Below are 17,906 nucleotides of genomic sequence, written 5' to 3'. Positions count from 1 at the left end.
CAGCTCGCAGCCAGAGCAGTGCTTCCCAAACTCGCGTGCATGTGAATAAGCTGGGGATCTGACCACCCATGCCACAGCTGATCCTGAGTCCCGAGTAGCAGGACCGGGAAGAAGAGGGTAGGTGAGCTGTGGTGACTGCAGGTAACCATCACCCACCGTCCATTTCAAGAAGCCAGAAGAAAGGATCTCGAATGTTTTCCCCAGAGAGAAATGATCAGTGGTGGAGCAGATGGATGTGTCGAACCTGGTTCAACATCACACAAGGTCCACAGGTATCAAAATGTCACGGGGCCCCATCAACATGTGTTCACTTTTTATTCATCTGTTAAGACATAAATTTCAGTTTTAAAAACTGGAGCCCACGTCCCGCAGTCCCAAGCTCCCAGGTGGGGCAGATGCTGCGGCTCCTCGGGCCGCACTTGGAGCAGAGCCTTGGCTCCCAGCAGCGAGGGGATCAAGGACAATGGCATCACTGTGAGGAGAGATTGGTAGCCAGCAGCCCCAGAAGAACCAGGAAAAAGCAGGGGAGGGCCTCAGACTCCCCCTTGAAAACCGTCCACCCCCAAAGACTCACGGAGAAGAAGAGTTGCTTTCTTCATAGGGCAAGAGTCACCAAGGGACAGACTTGTCATTGTGCCCCGAGGCCACCTCAGGTCAAGACAGGGGTTGACATGAGCTGGACCCTGGCATAGGTCATTTCAGGTTTTCAAAAGTGGCCACTCATCCGACCAAGCACCTGGTCCCCTGGTGTTCCCGGGGTGACAGCCATTTCATGCATCCAGAGCTGAGGGCAGGTGTGTTGGCTCGCTGGACTACCGACAGGTAACGAGGAAGGACACCCAGTGGGACCTCTGTCCTGTTTTTGGTAATACACAGTGACCTCATCATGGACTGACCCTTCTGTTGAAAACAACTGAAAAGTCAGGACAAAACGATTAAAAGGCAAGTTCTTCAACGTCTGGTGAGGGGTCAAGCAAGGAAATCGCGCTCACAGCAAGATCCGCGGCTAAGGAAGGGGAAAGCCCCCAGTGTTGTCAGAGGTCATCACTGAACCCCCAAGACAGAGCTAGGGTTTCCTCATGTCAAGAGGCAAAGGGGAGTCAGCCAAGCCCAGGTTTCCCAAGGTGGAGAGTCCAACAGGAGGTTCTCCCAGCAAATGGTGAAGACTTCCAAGGTTTCACTCTCAGGTTTAGGGCAAAGGCAAGATACCGAAACCCCCCTCCTTCGTGGGGACTGCAAGAAAAACCGATTGTCCTAAAAGTAAGAAGCACCAAGTGGAAAACAGGAAAAGGGACGACTCAGAATTTGCAACAATCTGCCGCCCCTTACACAAGTTTGCAAGAATGTAACAACGTAGAGTGGTTGTCACCAGATGGTGTCCTAGTGGCCTGGCAGAAGGAAGAGGGAGGGAGGGAGGGAGAGAGAGAAAGGGAGGGAGGGAGGGAGAGAGAAGAACAGAGGGAGGGAGGAAGATGTGTGTGTGTGTGTGTGTGTGTGTTCATTCATTCCTTGGAAGAACTTTCAGCAATCCTAGCTATAAATTTCTCTCAGTAGAAATCCAAGGAAAATAGGTTTCCAAGGTACAAAGCGACCCAACCCAGGAAACAAGGCATGATGACTGAGAAGCAGCAGAAGCAGCTCACAGCACAGAGATGCGAGGGCTTTGGGTACCAGACTTACCAAGTAAATTGTAAAATAATCATGCATGCTGCTTTTAAAGAAATAAAAAATAAGTTTGAAAATATGGCAAGGGAAAAGAAATAGTAAAGAATCTCTAAGTGGGCATGAAAAGGGGAAAAAAAAGAACTTCTAGAAATGGAAAACATCCACAATTAAATACTGGATGAGCAAACTTATCTGCAGATTAGACACAGATAAAGAAGGAATCAGTAAACTGGAAGATAAGAAAAAAATTTTCTGGATTTGAGTAAAAAAGAAAAGATATAGGAAAATTAAAAGAAAATTTTTAAAAAAGAAGAAGAAAAGGATGAAGGAGCTGTAATATATGTGGGACTATAATTCCAGGAGTAAAAGACAATATTTTAAAAACTAATAGCTGAGCACTACAGAACTGTTAAAGAACATCAACCCACAAATTCAAAAGTCCAGTGAATCCCAACAGATTAAATAAAAGTGATTATATTATTGTAATATATAAAAATTATCATCTTACAACTACAACAGCCAAAGAGGAAATAATGATATGTCAAAAGGAGAATTGCTGGAATGATTGCTGATTCCCATCAGTAGACACAGAAACCAGAAGAAAATGGAATGGATCTTCCATGGGCTAAGAAACAAATGTCACCCAGATTCCCATGCCCAGAGGAGCATCTTGAAGGAACAAGACCTCTACAGGTATGTAAATACTGGTAGTCTGCCATTTCTGGATCTTGTGCAAAGTGTTCTCTGAAGGGAAAAGAAGGACTCTCAGAAAAAAGGTTTGAAGTTGAAGAAGAAATAAAGTAGTAACTATGTGGATAAATTTAATCAGATATATAGTGGGTTAAATCACATGAAGATGATCCTATCAAGAGAATATCATAAATAATCTAAATCGATACATCTTTTTTAAAATATAGAATCAGAAAACATGAGAAGGGAACTCTCCGTTTGCTCTTGAAGCATAAAAGTGCTGTAGATGTTGTTCCATGGCCACGAGCAATTCAGAACAAAACAGTAACAATGTAACAGCAGCATTTTCACAGGTTGGAGAATGGGCGGCCCAGGGCTGTGGTCTCTGAGAGAAGGGAGACAAATGAGGCAACCTTGGGTCTATTCGAGCTCATTTTCCAAAGTGCAAGGGGCGGCGGGGCAGGGTGGGTAACACAGAGCCGGGGTCTCACTGAGCCGAGCAGACGATATCAGAGTTTGGGCAAAACCAGAGCAGCTAAAACTTCTGAGGTCAACTTCCAGAGGAAAAGGGAGATGGGGAGAGAGACGGAGCAAGCTTCGGAGGAACCCACTTGAGTCTTTGGGGGAGCGGTGACCTACACATGCACGAGGTGAAATCCCACACGGTCAGGAAAGGAGCTTTGGGAAGCCGTAAGCTAAACAATTCCAGGAGCACGTGCAGGGAGCAGAGTAGCTCACGTGCCCACCGTTCAGAGGAGCAAGACCTCCCGATACACAGGACCTGGGATGGAGTCCTGAGAAGGGTCACAACACAATAGTGGCCCTGAATCAGCTCGGTTTTGAACCCCTCGCAACATATTGGAAGCTAAGCCTTAGAAAGATCAGAAGAACCCCAAGCAACTTAAATTTGTGTGAGAACAAAGCTCAACACCATATAAAGGAATCCACCCCGATCCTGCGGTCAACAGTGGAAATTGTGTGCCATCCATGTCAGCTTATGGCCTCTGAGCTCTGAATGCAAGTCCTGCGATACTGGAGCAGGATCCTGTAAACGTGTCTCCCTCATCAATGAGGATGTTGTGTTAGATGTGGTCTTTAGAGTCCTGCAGAGGGAAGAGGTCACTGCTCGGCTATGGCCAAGGCAGAAGTTTCTCTTCCTGGTTCCGGTGTGTTTTATCTTCTCAGCTATCCAACAAGTTCTCAGAAACCCAGCACACCACTTCCTGCAGACTTGTGGGCAATGCTCCCCCCAACCCCAGCTTATTGGCCACTCAAAAAGTCAATCCCGGGCTGGGGCTGGGGCTCAGTGGTGGAGCGCTTGCCTGGCATGTGTGAGGCTCTGGGTGCCATCCTCAGCGCCACACAAAAATACATAGAACAAAAGATTCACTGACAACTAAAAATAAATAAATAAATGGAAAAATTTAAGGAGTAGACCAGCCACGGCCCACCAGCATCTGCCTGTGAACCGTGCATGTGTCCAGTACTCGGCTGCTAGGGAAAGCTCTGGCCCTTGACCTCTGGCAAAATTCTTCTCCAAAGGCAGGTGGAGTGTTATCACTGAGTCCACATTCTCTCCGAGGAGATTGGAATCTACGCCCGGGGGAGCAGCTTTGGGAGAGATGCCTGTTCCGGTTTCTTAATTCTCCTCTGTGTACTAACCCCTCAGGCCCAGAGAGAGTAGGGCATTCTGCATTTTTTTTTTTTCTGAATTCCTTAGAGTCTTCTTTTACTCCCTTTCAGCATCTAACCACATCTAGTTAATAATTCATTACATTAAATTATCCCTGTTCAAATTACTAATGTGGTCTCTTTTTTTGCTGGCCCCTGGCTGATGCATCCAGCATTAATCAAAATGTATCAGACAGCCAGACACGGTGGCGCACACCTGGGATCCCAGCAGCTCTGGAGGCTGAGGCAGGAGGATCACGAGTTCAGAGCCAGCCTCAGCAAAAACGAGGCGCTAAACAACTCAGTGAGACCCTGTCTCTAAATAAAACACACAATAGGGCTGGTGATGGGGCTCAGTGGTGGAGTGCCCTTGACTTCAATCCCCGCTTCCCCTTCCCCAAAAAGACTACCAGACAGACAAACGAGACAGATAAATAAGACTCATAATCAGGAGAAAGAAGAGTTAATCAAAAAAGAGACCCAGAGATGACAGAGATGATAGAATGAGTCATCATAAATGGCTCAAAGATATAAAGGAAAACATGAACACAATGTGAATAAAAGGAAAGATATAAGATAAAAAGACCCCAGAAACAGAGATGGGAAAATACAAACTAAATTAAAAAAAAAAAAAAACTGATTGGAATTAACAGATTAACATCAGATTAGATGTTGCAGAAGAAAATATCAGTCAACCGGAAAACATAAGGTATCCAAATTTAACACAAAGAGGCTGGGAAAAATGAACGGAGTATCAGCCACCTGTAAAGCCACGTCAAAGCAGATAGGCAGAATCCTAATCTGGGGTAGGGGGGCGAGGGGAGATCAGAAAAAAAGAAAACATTTGAAGACAAAGTAGCTAGACCCTTTCCAATTTTGATAAAAATCATAAACCCACAAGTACAAAAGAAATCAGTGAATCCCAAACAGGGGAAAGAAAGACCATGCAGAGCACATGATAAGAAAAATTGCTAAAAACTAGTGATACCGAGAAAATCTTAAGCGCAGCCAATGAAAAGACATATTATGTGTGCAGAGGGGAAAAGAGAAGAATCACGGCAGAATTCTCATTAAAAGCAAAAGTCAGAATACAATGAAGCCAAACACTTTTAAGTGCTGAAAGAAGAACTATCCACTTGGAATTCTGAACCCAGTAGCAAATATCTTTCCCAAAAGATGAAGGCAAAAATAAAGACGTTCAGACCAACAGAACCCGAGAGAATTTACCACCCCTTGCTTGCACTTCAAGAAATGTTAAATAAAGCTCTCCCGGTGGAAGGCAGGGGACCCCGGGTGGAAATCTGGATCAACACAGAGGAGTGAAGAGTGCTCCAAACTGAGAAGGAAGAGCCCCCCCACACACACCAGGTTCACCCTGTAACCCGAGAGGCTGTCGACGTGGAGGGAGCCACACACAGGAGCCTCCACATGCTGGGACTCCACTTATATGAAATCCTAGACCAGGCAGACCTAAAATAAAGTGGCCAAATGGGGAAATGAGAATGTCTGAGGGGACCCAGGAGTCTTGGGGACATTTGTAGAGATATTTTGTATCTTGATGGCAGGAGTGGCCAAATGTAACCATGCATTGATGGAAATTCATCCAAAGATAGACTTAAAAATGAGTGGATATTGTGTGCAGATCACACCCCAATGAAGTTGATTGCTTCAAAATAATGAAAGACCTCATCTAACACATCAGATTTAGAGATTCACCACCACGACAACAGAGGAGTTTAAAAGGTGAAGGGAGTTAAAGTGGATTATTAAGTGTGTTTATCCAGAGAAGAGTAAGGATGCTAATTGATTTTAGGCTTGGATGAACTGAGAAAGGAATTTGTAGCCAGGCAAGTGCCTGTCATGCCAGCTCCTTAGGAGGCTGAGATAGGAGGACAGTAAGTTCAAGGCCAGCCTGGGCAACTTAGCAGGAACCTGCCTCAAAATGAAATTTTAAAAAGGATGTGGCTCAGGGGCCTAGCACTAGCCTAACATTGCAAGGCCCTGGATTCCATCTCTAGCTTCACAATAAAGAGAAAAGGAAAGAATTTGTAATCTTTAAGGTTCTCAATAAAGGAATACAAAAAGATTTATAATTTTCTAATTCATGTAGATAAGAAAATGTAATATAAAATACATGCTGAATCAAAAAGCGAAAGAAGAAAATAAATAATACATATAAAATACAAGTTAAAAAAATACGTAATGGGTGAGACAAATAGAAAACTCTATAGATGGTAGCTACAAATTCATATATATCAAAAATTGCAAGATATGAGCCTGTTGCAGTGGTGAACACCTGTAATCCCAGCAGCTCAGGAGGCTGAGGCAGGAGGATTGCAAGTTCAAAGCCAGCCTCAGCAATTTAGTGAGGGCCTAAGAAATTTAGCAACACTCTGTCTTAAAACAAACAAACAAACAAACAAACAAACAAAAAAACCTGGCTGGGGATGTGGCTCAGTGGTTAAGCACCTCTGGATCCCAATACCAGAAAGGAAAATGAAGAAATTGCAAATTACAGAAATGGACTAAAAAATAAAATAATAAATCACACAAACTCTAACCCAAAAAGGCTGGTATTGCCATCCTGGCATTAGACAAAATAGACTTTAAGGCAAAAGCATACTACAGTGTGCTAGTCAGCTTTCTGTGGTTATACCATTTTAACCTGAGATAATGAACTTATAAAGAGAAAAGGTTCATTTAGGCTCACAGTTTCAGAAGGTTCAATCCATGTTCAATGGGCCCCGTGGCTTTGGGCCTGTGGTGGCACATCATGATGGAGTGAGAGGCAGAGAAAAAACTCATGTCCAGGGAGCAAAAAGGAGCAAGGGAGATACTGGAATCCCAAAGTCTCTGGAGGACACACCCCAGAGACCTAAGGACCTCACACTACGCCTTGCCTCTTGAGGTGTCCACCACCTCCTAATAGCACCACCCCTGGGTACTACACCCCAGACACATGGGCCTTGGAGGGATGATTAAGATCCAAACTGTAGCCAGGAACAGTGGTGCACACCTATCATTCCAGCAGCTCAGGAGGCTGAGGCAGGAAAACCTGTCTCAAAATAAAAATAAAAAGGGTTGGGCATGGAGGCACATGCCTGTAACCCAGCCACCTGGGAGCCTGAGGCAGGAGGATTGAAAGTTCAAAGCCAGCCTCAACATGAGAGAGGTGCTAAGCAACTCAGCCAGACGCTGTGTATATAAAATACAAAATAGGGCTGGGGAGGGGGCTCGGTGGTTGAGTGCCCCTGAGTTCAACCCCTAGTATCCCCCTAAAAAATTAAATGAAATAAAAAGGTGGCCGAAGATGTAGCTCAGTAGTACAATCCCCAGTTCCACAAAAAAAAAAAAAAAAAACAATGATCCAAACTAGAGCATACAGGAACAGGAACACTTCATAATGACAGAAGGCTCCATTCACAAGTCACGTACAACAACTTTAGATCTGTGTGACCTACATTTACAGCCTCAAATTGCAAAGCAAAAAAAAAAAAAAAAAAAAAACAAAACCCAGAACTCTAGAGGAGATCGATGACCCACTCTCATCATGTGAGATCTCGAACACACTTCCTCAGTGATGGAAGGGATAAGCAGACTTCTGAAGTCTCCAGAGATGGTGCTCAACACATCTGGCTCAGGGATGGACACATGCAGCCCACCCTCCCCAGTCACCTCAGAGCTGGGACATGGAGGCTCGGGGACCACTGTGACGCTCCAGCAAGAGGCAGCAGAACCAGATCTCAATTTGAGTCTCCATCACCCAGGTCACCGTCTTCCTCTCTCTGGACGTTTCTAAATGCCTCCTGTGACCCTCGGTGCAAAAGCTCCCGTCTCAGAAGCCACACCCCGGTTCCCAAAGCCCACGGAGGCCCGGGCAGCAGAAGGCTGAGCATGACCTAGGAAGGGGACACGGTGGCCTTCAGCACAGCTGCAGCGTCCAGAGGGGGACCCAGGGCTGGGGTGGCCGGCTGGCTGTTCCCAGGCCCAGTCCAGGAGGCTGGAAAGGCCAGTGTAAGGAAACTCTACCCCCTTCATCTCCGCAGGGTGCCCTCAACGGGGTCCCCTGGGCCCTAGAGGAGAGGAGACGCGCAGGACGGAGAGCCCAGCAATGGTCCCTTGTGGACATAAAAAGGACACAGATGAAGGTGCCTCAGAGGGCCCACCTGGCGGGTGCCCAGCAGCTGACCTGGCGCCACCCAGAACCGTTTCTCAGGGAAGTCAGGCGTCTTGAGAACAGGGTGGCAGGAGGCGGGTCAACTCTGAGGGTCACTCCTCCAAGGTGCCTGGAGCCTCGGGGACCACACTGTGACTGGGCCAGCTTGTCCCTGTGCTTAGCAATCATCCCGTGGGCCTTTCTGGCTGGCCCCTGCTTCTCTCCCACTCATCAGCCTCAGCCCTAGCCCTTCACCGATAGGGGACGTCATGGGTCACTGGCCACTTGGTCCAAGGGTGACACTGGGCACCTCGGTTCCCTTAGAAGCCCTCACCAAAACTGCACCCATTCAGCGGTTCATTGAGCGACTGTTATGCCCCAGGCTCTGTGCAAGGCACTGTGGGTGAAGGGGTGTGGACGGAGATCTGGCCAAGCACATGTGGGGTCTTCCCAGCAGCCCCCTGAGGCAGGTGCCACAGGATCACCTCTGTGCAGATGAGGACGCGGAGGCCGAAAAGCTTCAGCGCTTCCCCAAGGTCACAGGGCCAGCCAGTGGCAGTGATGGGACGGGACCTAGAACCAGAGTATTGACGACAGTAGTTCCCGAGGGGAATAAGAACTGTCCAATCCGAGTCACCAGGAGCTGGCAGTGCCTAGAACAGCCCCCTCTGCGAGGGGTCTACAGGGAGGGCAGGCAGTGTTTCCATGGGGCCCTGGTGCTGGGGCACCCCGGGATGGTTCTGTGTACCCTGGGGGCAGACTGCAGCTCCCAGGCCAGCCAGACCCCCACCTTGGAGTAGTCCCCAGCTGGGCCTACACACAGCTGCAGGGCCCACCCAGCGGCCGCTCAGCCAGGCTCCCTGCTGGGCCTGACCCTGGCTACTTGCCCGCCAGGACTTGGTCCCCACCTGTCCCCAGCCCTCAGGACACTGGTGCCCGGTGCCTCTCCCTGAGCCGGGAAGCTGCTCCCCCACACCTGGTCCTCCCCGGCAGCAGGCCCCCTCAGAGGGCAGTGTGTCCCTGGACAATGCCCTGGGAGCTGACAGGAAACGGGCCGGCAAGCTCCCCAGGACCCAGGGACGTGTTTGTTGTTAGCAAGGAAGAAAACAAGAGTGTGCAGGTGGGGACTCACAAACAGAGGAAGTCGTCCAGGAGGAAAGAAGACAGGAGCAGCCCAGGGCCAGCGTGAGAGCCGCCGGGGCTGCAGACCACGCCAGGGGCTTCCTCCCTCGCTCCTCAGGACCCAGGAGGCTGGCCAGGCCCCACGACGTGGTGCTGTGACCCCCCTTTCCTGCCTAGAAAGAGGGCCTGTGGGTCAGCAGGAAGCAGCAGCTGGGGGTGACTCACAGGGCCACACTCTGGGAGGTCCCGACCCGAGTCTGGGCTGCGGTTCTCCTGCCAGGGGTCAGCCTTGGGAGGGGTCACAAGTGGCCAGGGAGTGACGACCTCGGGACAGAGATGATAGGGTTGGGGTGAAGAATTAGAATGGATAACCCTGGGGAGGGACGGGGCCTCCTGGTCAGCCTGGTCACCCCTAACGGGACAGAAACAGCCTGTGAGGGCCACAGTGACCCGCGCTCATTCAGATCTGCTGGAGGCCTGGCCTCCCACTGAAGGCCCCAGACCAGACAGCCGGTCATCAGACAGAGACACCTGTGTCCTTCATTCTTGTGGTCACTCAGCCAGCATTTATTGGGCACCTATTGTGTGCCAGGTCCTGCCATAAATGATGTGATTACAACTGTGGTAAACAAATAAAAAGGAGATGTGCCTGGTGCCGTGAGGGCCTATCATCGGGATATAGACGATATCTAATCAGCCACAGAAGGCAGGGCCTATTATCAGGATGACTGAACTAATCGGAAAACCCAAGGGAGTACTGATAATTAATTTGAGATCCAAAGAATAAATAATCGTTATCTAGGCAGAGAGGGGAACAGAAACAACCACAGAATAAGGAACAGTGGTGCAAAGACCCTGCCACAGAGCAGAAAACAGCGTATCTGTTAGCTTTTGCTGCATAACAAGTCCCTCCACAATTTGGTGACTTCAAATGACAACCATGTTTTTAACCCACAGTGTTGAAGGTGAAGCTTAGATGGGCTCAGCCAGGTGCCTCCAACCTTCTGACCCCAACTGTGGCTGACCACTGCCCGGGGCTCCTTGGTTCTGCGCTGGTGGGTCTTCACTCCCCAGCAGGCTGCCCTGGGGGTTCTTCGAGGGCACCTGAGGCTCCTAACAGGCAGCCTCTTCCCCACCTCTGCACTTTATCTTGTCCCATTAATCAAAGCCAGGCATATATACAGAGGAAGAGGGGGAGAGGGAGGGAGGGAGAGAGGGAGGGAGGGAGGGGGAGAGAGAGAGAGAGAGAGAGAGCGCAAGCAGAGAGTGAAGAGGGGAGGGACTGAGCCCAGGACAAGGCTGAGGCAGGCGGGACAAGGACTCAGGGGCTCTGAAGCGCTCTCTAAAAGTCTGACCTTATTCTGAAAGCAGGAGAGCCTCCGGGTCTGACTCTGTCTTGTGGGTTTGGTCATCAAAATACATTCCTTAAGGTCCAGCCTTCCTGGTGACCCGCAGAGTCTCCAGCCTGAGAGGCCCAGGGCTGGCTGGGAGCTGGCCCACCCCACCGTCCCTGTCCATAGCCTGCGAAGGAAGGAAGTGCCCCAGGCCTCCCAGCTCTGTGCCTCTGTCCCTTCCTCCCCTCAGCTAGGAGCCACCTTCTCACCCCTCTCCAGGGAGCCACTTCCTGCCCCCAGGACCCTTCGGGGAGCCCTTTCTGACTTCTCTAAGCCCCAAGGACACATGGGATGAGGCCTGGAGGCCCAGGGAAAGCCTGAGGCTCAGGGTAGCAGCCTTGTGGCTTCTGAGAGCAAGCTGGGCCTGCCTGCCCTGTGGCCCGACCTGTGGGCTGCCCACGCTGCGGCCATCTTTCTGCCGGTTTGTGTCCACTGGCCTGGGATCCCTGAAGGTCACGCGCAGTGCCCGCACATGAGTGGACACACAGGAAGGATGAAGTTTGTGCACCTAGGCCGGTATCTCAGGGCCTCCCAGGGGTGACATGAACACACCCACCCAGAGGAGAGAGGCCTCTGGGGAGAGAGTGAAGAGGGAGCTTCGTAGGAGACCAACACGGCCATGTCACTGACTGTCCCCGGGCAGGGCCGGCAGCTGTGGCCTCCCTGGGAGCAGGCCTTCCCTGGGTGTTAGGACAGCCAGCCAGGGGCGCGGAGGGAGGCCATGGACCAGTAAGGGGTCGACTTCCTGGCCACAGGCCAGCGACGGCCAGACACCCCAACAGGCAGAGCCACCCACAAAAGGGAGGATGTGTCTCAGCCTCCCCGCAGCCACGTGGACCAGGTGACGTGCACAGGACGGGAGTGGAGTGATGTCCGTGACTCTGGAGCTCTGCTCACACACGGACCCGCTCTGTTCCACTGTTCTCCTTCCATCCTCTGGCCTCCATTTCTGACCAGACTCCAAAGACCCTTTAGAAAGGAGCAGCGACGACATGGAAGAGTCGGGGTTCCTGCCACGGCCCCGAGCAACGTGCCCCTGATGAGGAGGAGAGAAAACAACCAGCTCAAGGCTTCAAGCCCATGAGACATCGACCAGCAAAATAAGATGGAGGGGCTTTCCAAGGTGGCGGAACAGGGATCCCTTTCCTGGCTGCTCTGTGGTGTGAAACCAAGACGGTGGACCAGCAGCTTCTCAGCAAGGTGGGTGGGGAGGGTGGGTGGGGGCTTTACTGGGACTCAGGAGGTGGGACCAAAGAAAATCAGGAAGACATGCCCATTTCCACCACCACACCCACCAATGGCGGCTCTAGCCACAGCGGTCCTCCTGTGAGCCAAGCGGAGGGACAAGGGAATTCAAGGACCACGTGAAGAAGGCCTGAGGTGTGGCTGGGAACGGAGAGTTGAGAGATCACAGACACTTCCCAGCTAACCTGAAGGGTCACCGCCCGGTACCCTGTGCAGGAGAGAAGCTGCGTCTCTCCTGGCTGCCCACAGAGGACCAGGAAGGGACCACTTGGTGGCTGTGGTGCAGGGGCTGGCAGCTGGGGAACCAATGCCTGGCAAACCCACACCACACAACAGAGAGGGTGCCTACGTCACCAGGGGAATCAAAGGTGGAGAGGGGCTGACACAGGGGAACACGGGTCATGGAAACCCGTGGCTGTCCCCTGCCAAGCCAGCCGCTCGCAGGGCCGTCCAGGACTGAGGCATCTGGCCAGGGATTCCAACGAGTGGAAGCAGGAGAGACTGAACCTGAGAGACCAGTAAGCACGGGATCCCCAGGTGACAGAGGGGACTAAGAGCTGACCACACAAGTGGAAGCCAGGGAGATCCCTGTGGTGCAGCCCAGCAGGGGCCGGCTCTGCTGGACCCTGAGGTGCCCAGATTTAGACTCTTCAGACCTAATGGCGATTCCACAAAGAGCCTGGAGCCTGCCTGAGCCCAGCCCCACCCCCAGGAGCTCCGCCCACAGGATTTCCTCTCGGTGACACTCTAGTGACCCCACCCTGAGGGACCCACCAACACTGCCCAGAGGGGACGCTGAGAACTTTTGAACTCCAATGGAAAAAGCCCCTTTAACTTTTCATCAAGTTTTTTTTCTTTTTTCTTTTCTCTGTTTATTTGTTACCTGGATGGTTCATGGACACTTAGCCATCTTCACATTTGTCTCTTTTTTCTCATTTCTAGCATTTTTTAAAGGCAGTTATTTTTCATGGATCAGTATTTTGATGTTTGATATTTTGGTTTTGTTTTATATTTTTTATTTTTTTAATTTATTTTGTATATTTTTCCCTCGCTTATCTGTTTCTCTTGCTTTTCTTTCTCTGTTCTTCTGCTAACAGCCAATCTCTCTTGTTCTTTCACTCTTTAATTTTTTACTTCAGCTTTCTCTTCTCCTCCCTCATATTCATCACATCTACCTACACCACTTCTGTTCTCTCCCTGTCCGCCACTCAAAACTGTAAGCCTCTTGCCAACGTACTGCTTCTACTGTGGGCAATGAGTGATCACATCATTTCTGTTTACTGTGATGTCATCGCAGGAGCTGTTTGGTTCAATGCTGCAGACTGTCTGCATTGGCTCTTATTGTTTGTCTCCCCCTAAACAGTGAAGTACTAGAATCCTTCAGGGGCACTGTAAGCCCACAGGGTAGAAACTCTCCTGCCTCAGATCCATACACACAAACAACATGAAAAAGCAAGGGAACAAATCACCTCAAACAAACCAAAATACTTAAATAACAGAATCCATCAACACCACAAGGGAAGAAATGTCAGAGAAGAATGATGGGCAAGATAAAGGAGGAAAATCAGTGAGAAAATACAGGAAGTGAAAGATTCCTTCAGTAAACAGTCAGAGATTCGGAGGTGGAGGGGACAAGCAGAAATCCTCAAAATGCAGAAATTAATAAACCAAATGGAAAATTCAATGGAAAGACTAGACCACTCGGAAGACAGAGTTTCAGGCAATGAAGACAAAATATATAATCTTGAAGACAAAGTTGACCATGGAGAAAAAATATGAAGAAACCATGAACAAGAATTGTGGTACAACATGAAAAGAACAAATATAAGATTTATTGGGAGAGATGAAGGGTCAGAGATACAAACCAAAGGAATTCATAATCTTTTCAATGAAATAATATCATAAAATTTCCCAAACCTTAAGAATGAAATGGAAAATTAAATACAGGAGGTGTACAGGACCCCAAGTATACAAAATTACAACAAATCTACAACAAGGAACATAATTATGAAAATGACTAACATGCAGAATAAGGGCAGAATTTTAAAGCCTGAAAGAGAAAAATGACAAGTAACATTTAGAGGGAAACATATCCACATCTCTGCTGATTTCTCATCCCAAGCCCTAAAAGCTAGGAGGTCTTGGCATAATGTATACCAAGCTCTGAAAGAAAATGGATGCTGGCCAAGAACACTATACCCAGCAAAACTAAGCTTCAGAATTGATGATGAAATAAAACCTTCCATGATAAACAAAAGTTAAAGAATTCACAACTAGAAAGCCTACACTACAGAATATTCAATAAGATATTTCATGTATATGAAATGAAAAATAAAAGTGAAAACCAGCAAAATGAAGAAATACACTAGAGGAATTCTCAATCAAAGAAGAAAGTAATTCGAATTAAAAACCAGAAATAAAGGGAATAAAAATCATTTCTCAATAGTAACATTAAATGTAAATGGCCTAAACTCATCAATCAAAAGATATCGACTGGCAGATTAGATTAAAAAACAAGACCCAACAATATGCAGTCTCTAAGAGACTCACCTCATAGGCAAAGACATCCACAGACTAAAGGTAAAAGGATTGGAATAAAACATATTATTCACATGGATCTCATAAACAAGAAGTGTTTCTATCCTAATATCAGATAAAGTGAAGTGCAAGCCAAAGTTAATCAGAAGGGACAAAGAAGGTCCTTTCATAGTGCTTAAGGGAACCGTACATCAACCAAGACATAGCAATCATAACTATTTCTGCCCCAAATAATAGAGCACTATGTACATCCAACAAACCCTACTCTCTTTCAAGAATCAAATAGACCACAACACAATAATACTTTAACTCTTTAACTTTAACTCTTTCACAACTGGATAGATCCTCCAGACAAAAACTAAATAAAGAATCTATAGAACTAAAAAAATAAATAATTATTTAGACTTCACAGACATATATAGAATATTCATCCATCAATGAATACACTTTTTTCTCAGTGGCACACAGATCCTTCTCTAAAATAGACCATATCTTAGCAAATACAACTTAGCAAAGCAACTCTTAGCAAACACAACAAAAATGATGATACCTTGCATTCTATCATATCATAATGGATGAAATTAAAAATCAATGACAAAATAAAAAATAGAAGTTACTCTAACATCTGGACTAAATAATGACCAATGGATAGCAGAAGACATCAGGGATTAGTAAAAAAAAATACTTAGAGGCAAATGAAAATCACAACACAACTTACCAAATCTCTGGGACACTATGAAGGCAGTTCTAAGAGGAAAGTTCATTGCATTGAGCTCATTCACTAAAAGAATAGAAAGTCACCAAATAAATAACCCAACATTTTGTCTCAAAACACTAGAAAAACAAGAACAAGTCAACATCAAAGCAGTAGAAGACAGGAAATAATTAAAATTGGAGCTTAAATCAATGAAATTGAAACAAAAAAATTTTCAAAAAAATCAATAAAACAAAAAGTAGGGGGCTGGGGATAGAGCTCAGTTGGTAGAGTACTTGCATGCACAAGGCCCTGGGTTCAATCCCCAGCACCAAAAAATAAATAAATAAATAGTTACACTAGTAATCTTTTTTAAAAAAAACTACATTAAAAAATTGGTTCTTGGGCTGGGGTTGTGGCTCAGTGGTAGAGTGCTCACCTCGCACGTGTGAGACCCTGGTTCAATCCTCAGCACCACATAAAAATAAATAAGTGAAATAAAGGTGTTGTGTCCAACTACAACTAAAAAATAAATATTCTTTTAAAAAAATTGATTCTTTGAAAAAAATAAATAAAACGATAAACCCTTAGCCAAGCTAACCAAGAAACAAAAAAGAGGAAAAAAACTTAAGTCACCAAAATCTGTGATTAAAAAGGAAATGTCACTATGGACACTACTGAAATACAGTTGATGATCAGAAACTGTTTTGAAATCTTATACTCCAATAAATTAGAAAATCTTGAAGCTATCAACAGATTTCTGGAGACATCTGACCTACCCAAATTGAATCAGGAGGACAGAGCAAATTTAAACAGATCAATTTCAAGCAATAAAATTGAAGATGCCATCAAAAGCCTACTGAAAAGGAAAAGCCCAGAACCAGAGAGATTCTCAGCGGAGTTCCACCAGACCTTCAAAGAAGAACTAACCCCAATCCTCCTCAAGTTACTCCATTAAATAGAAAAGGAGGGAACCCTTCCAAACCCACTCCATGAAGCTAGTATCACCCTGATTATGAAAACCAGATGAAGACACATTAAGGAAAGAAAACTTCAGACCAATATCCCTGATGAACATAGATGCAAAAATTCTTAACCACATACTGACAAATTACACACAAGAACATATTAAAATGATAATGCACTACGATCAAATGGGGGTCATCACAGGGATGCAAGGTTGGTTCAATTCATCACATCAATAGACTTAAAGACAAGAATCACAGGATTATCTCGATAGATGCAAAAAAGGCATTTGACAAAGCACAGCTTCCATTCATGTTCAAAACACTAGGAAAACTAGGGATACTAGGAATGCACCTCAACATTGTAAAAGCTACCTCTGCTCAACCCAAGGCCAACATCATTCTAAATGGAGAAACATTAGAAGCATTCCCTCTAAAAACTGAAACAGACAGAGGTTCCCTCTTTCACCACTCCTATTCAACACAGTCCATGAAACTAGTCAGAGCAATCAGGCAAAAGAAAGAAATTAAAGGGACACGAATAGGAAAAGAAGAGCTCCAACTATGCCTATTTGCTGATGACATGATTCTATATTTAGAAGACCCAAAAAACTCCACCATAAAACTTCTAGAACTCATAAATGAATTCAGCAAAGTAGCAGCATATAAAATTAACACCCATAAATTGATTTTGTTCTTATACATGAGTAATAAATCAACTGACAGAGAAATTTTTAAAACTATCCCATTCACAATAGCCATGCTAAAGCATGGGAGCATCCCAACCATCCATCACAGGATGAATGAATACGCAAAATGTGGTGTACACACTGGAGTATTATTCAGCCTTAAAAAGGAGGGGAAATGAAAGGCCAAGGTTCGTCGTCGGAGATTAAAATGCACACACACAGATAGCAGTGACAAAGATGAAGCACTTTACTGCAAGCTGGTTCTAGCTTATATAGAAAGCGAGAGTCAGTTATCTTAAACCAGGAAGCTCCCGGGGCCAATCATAGTAAAGGTCAGATCATCACCTACGGTGCACGCACGTCCACCCTGCATAAGATTCATGGGGGGCACGAGCTGTCCACGATCGCGGAAGACAGGAGGACCAATTAGAAAATTTTCAAAACAACTTGTCATCCGCCCACTGGCAACTTGCCTGCCGCCATGTTGCATTAGGGGCTCCTTATCTGAAAGGCCCGGGGAGTTCTAGCTGTCCAATGGCAATTTGCCCACTGCCATGTTTGAAAGGCCTGGGGAGTTCTCAGGGAGACTCCCAACAGGAAATCCTCACATATGCTACAACATGGATAAAGCTAGTGGACACTGTGCTAAGTGAAAGAAACCAGGCCCCAAAAGACCAACACTGTCTGATTCCCCTCGTATGAAATACTCGGAGTCAAAATCCTGGAGACAGACAGTGAAACAGTTGCCTGGAGCTGAGGAGAAGGGAAATGGAGTCATTGCTTAGTGGATCCAGAACTTCAGCTTTATGTGGTAAAAAGCCTCATGGGGCAGAAGAAGTGAAGGGAGCACAGCATTCTGCATGGATTTAATGAACTCCACACTTACAAACAGTTGCAGAGGCAAACTATATCATGTGCACTTTACCACCTTAAAAAAAAAAAAAGAAGAAAGAAATGGCCTAATTTTGATTAAGCCCCTATTAGTCAAGGCTTCTGCTTTAGCTGGTTTCTTCCTGGTCCATATGCTATAGCTCAGGACCAAGAATCCTCAGGAAGCCCTTCTTTTTTTTTTTTTTT

The sequence above is a fragment of the Urocitellus parryii genome, chromosome 4 (assembly GCF_045843805.1).
Source record: "Urocitellus parryii isolate mUroPar1 chromosome 4, mUroPar1.hap1, whole genome shotgun sequence".
In the NCBI taxonomy this organism is placed as follows: Eukaryota; Metazoa; Chordata; class Mammalia; order Rodentia; family Sciuridae; genus Urocitellus; species Urocitellus parryii.
The sequence above is the reverse complement of the archived record's forward strand: the minus strand, read 5'-3'. Positions refer to the sequence as shown.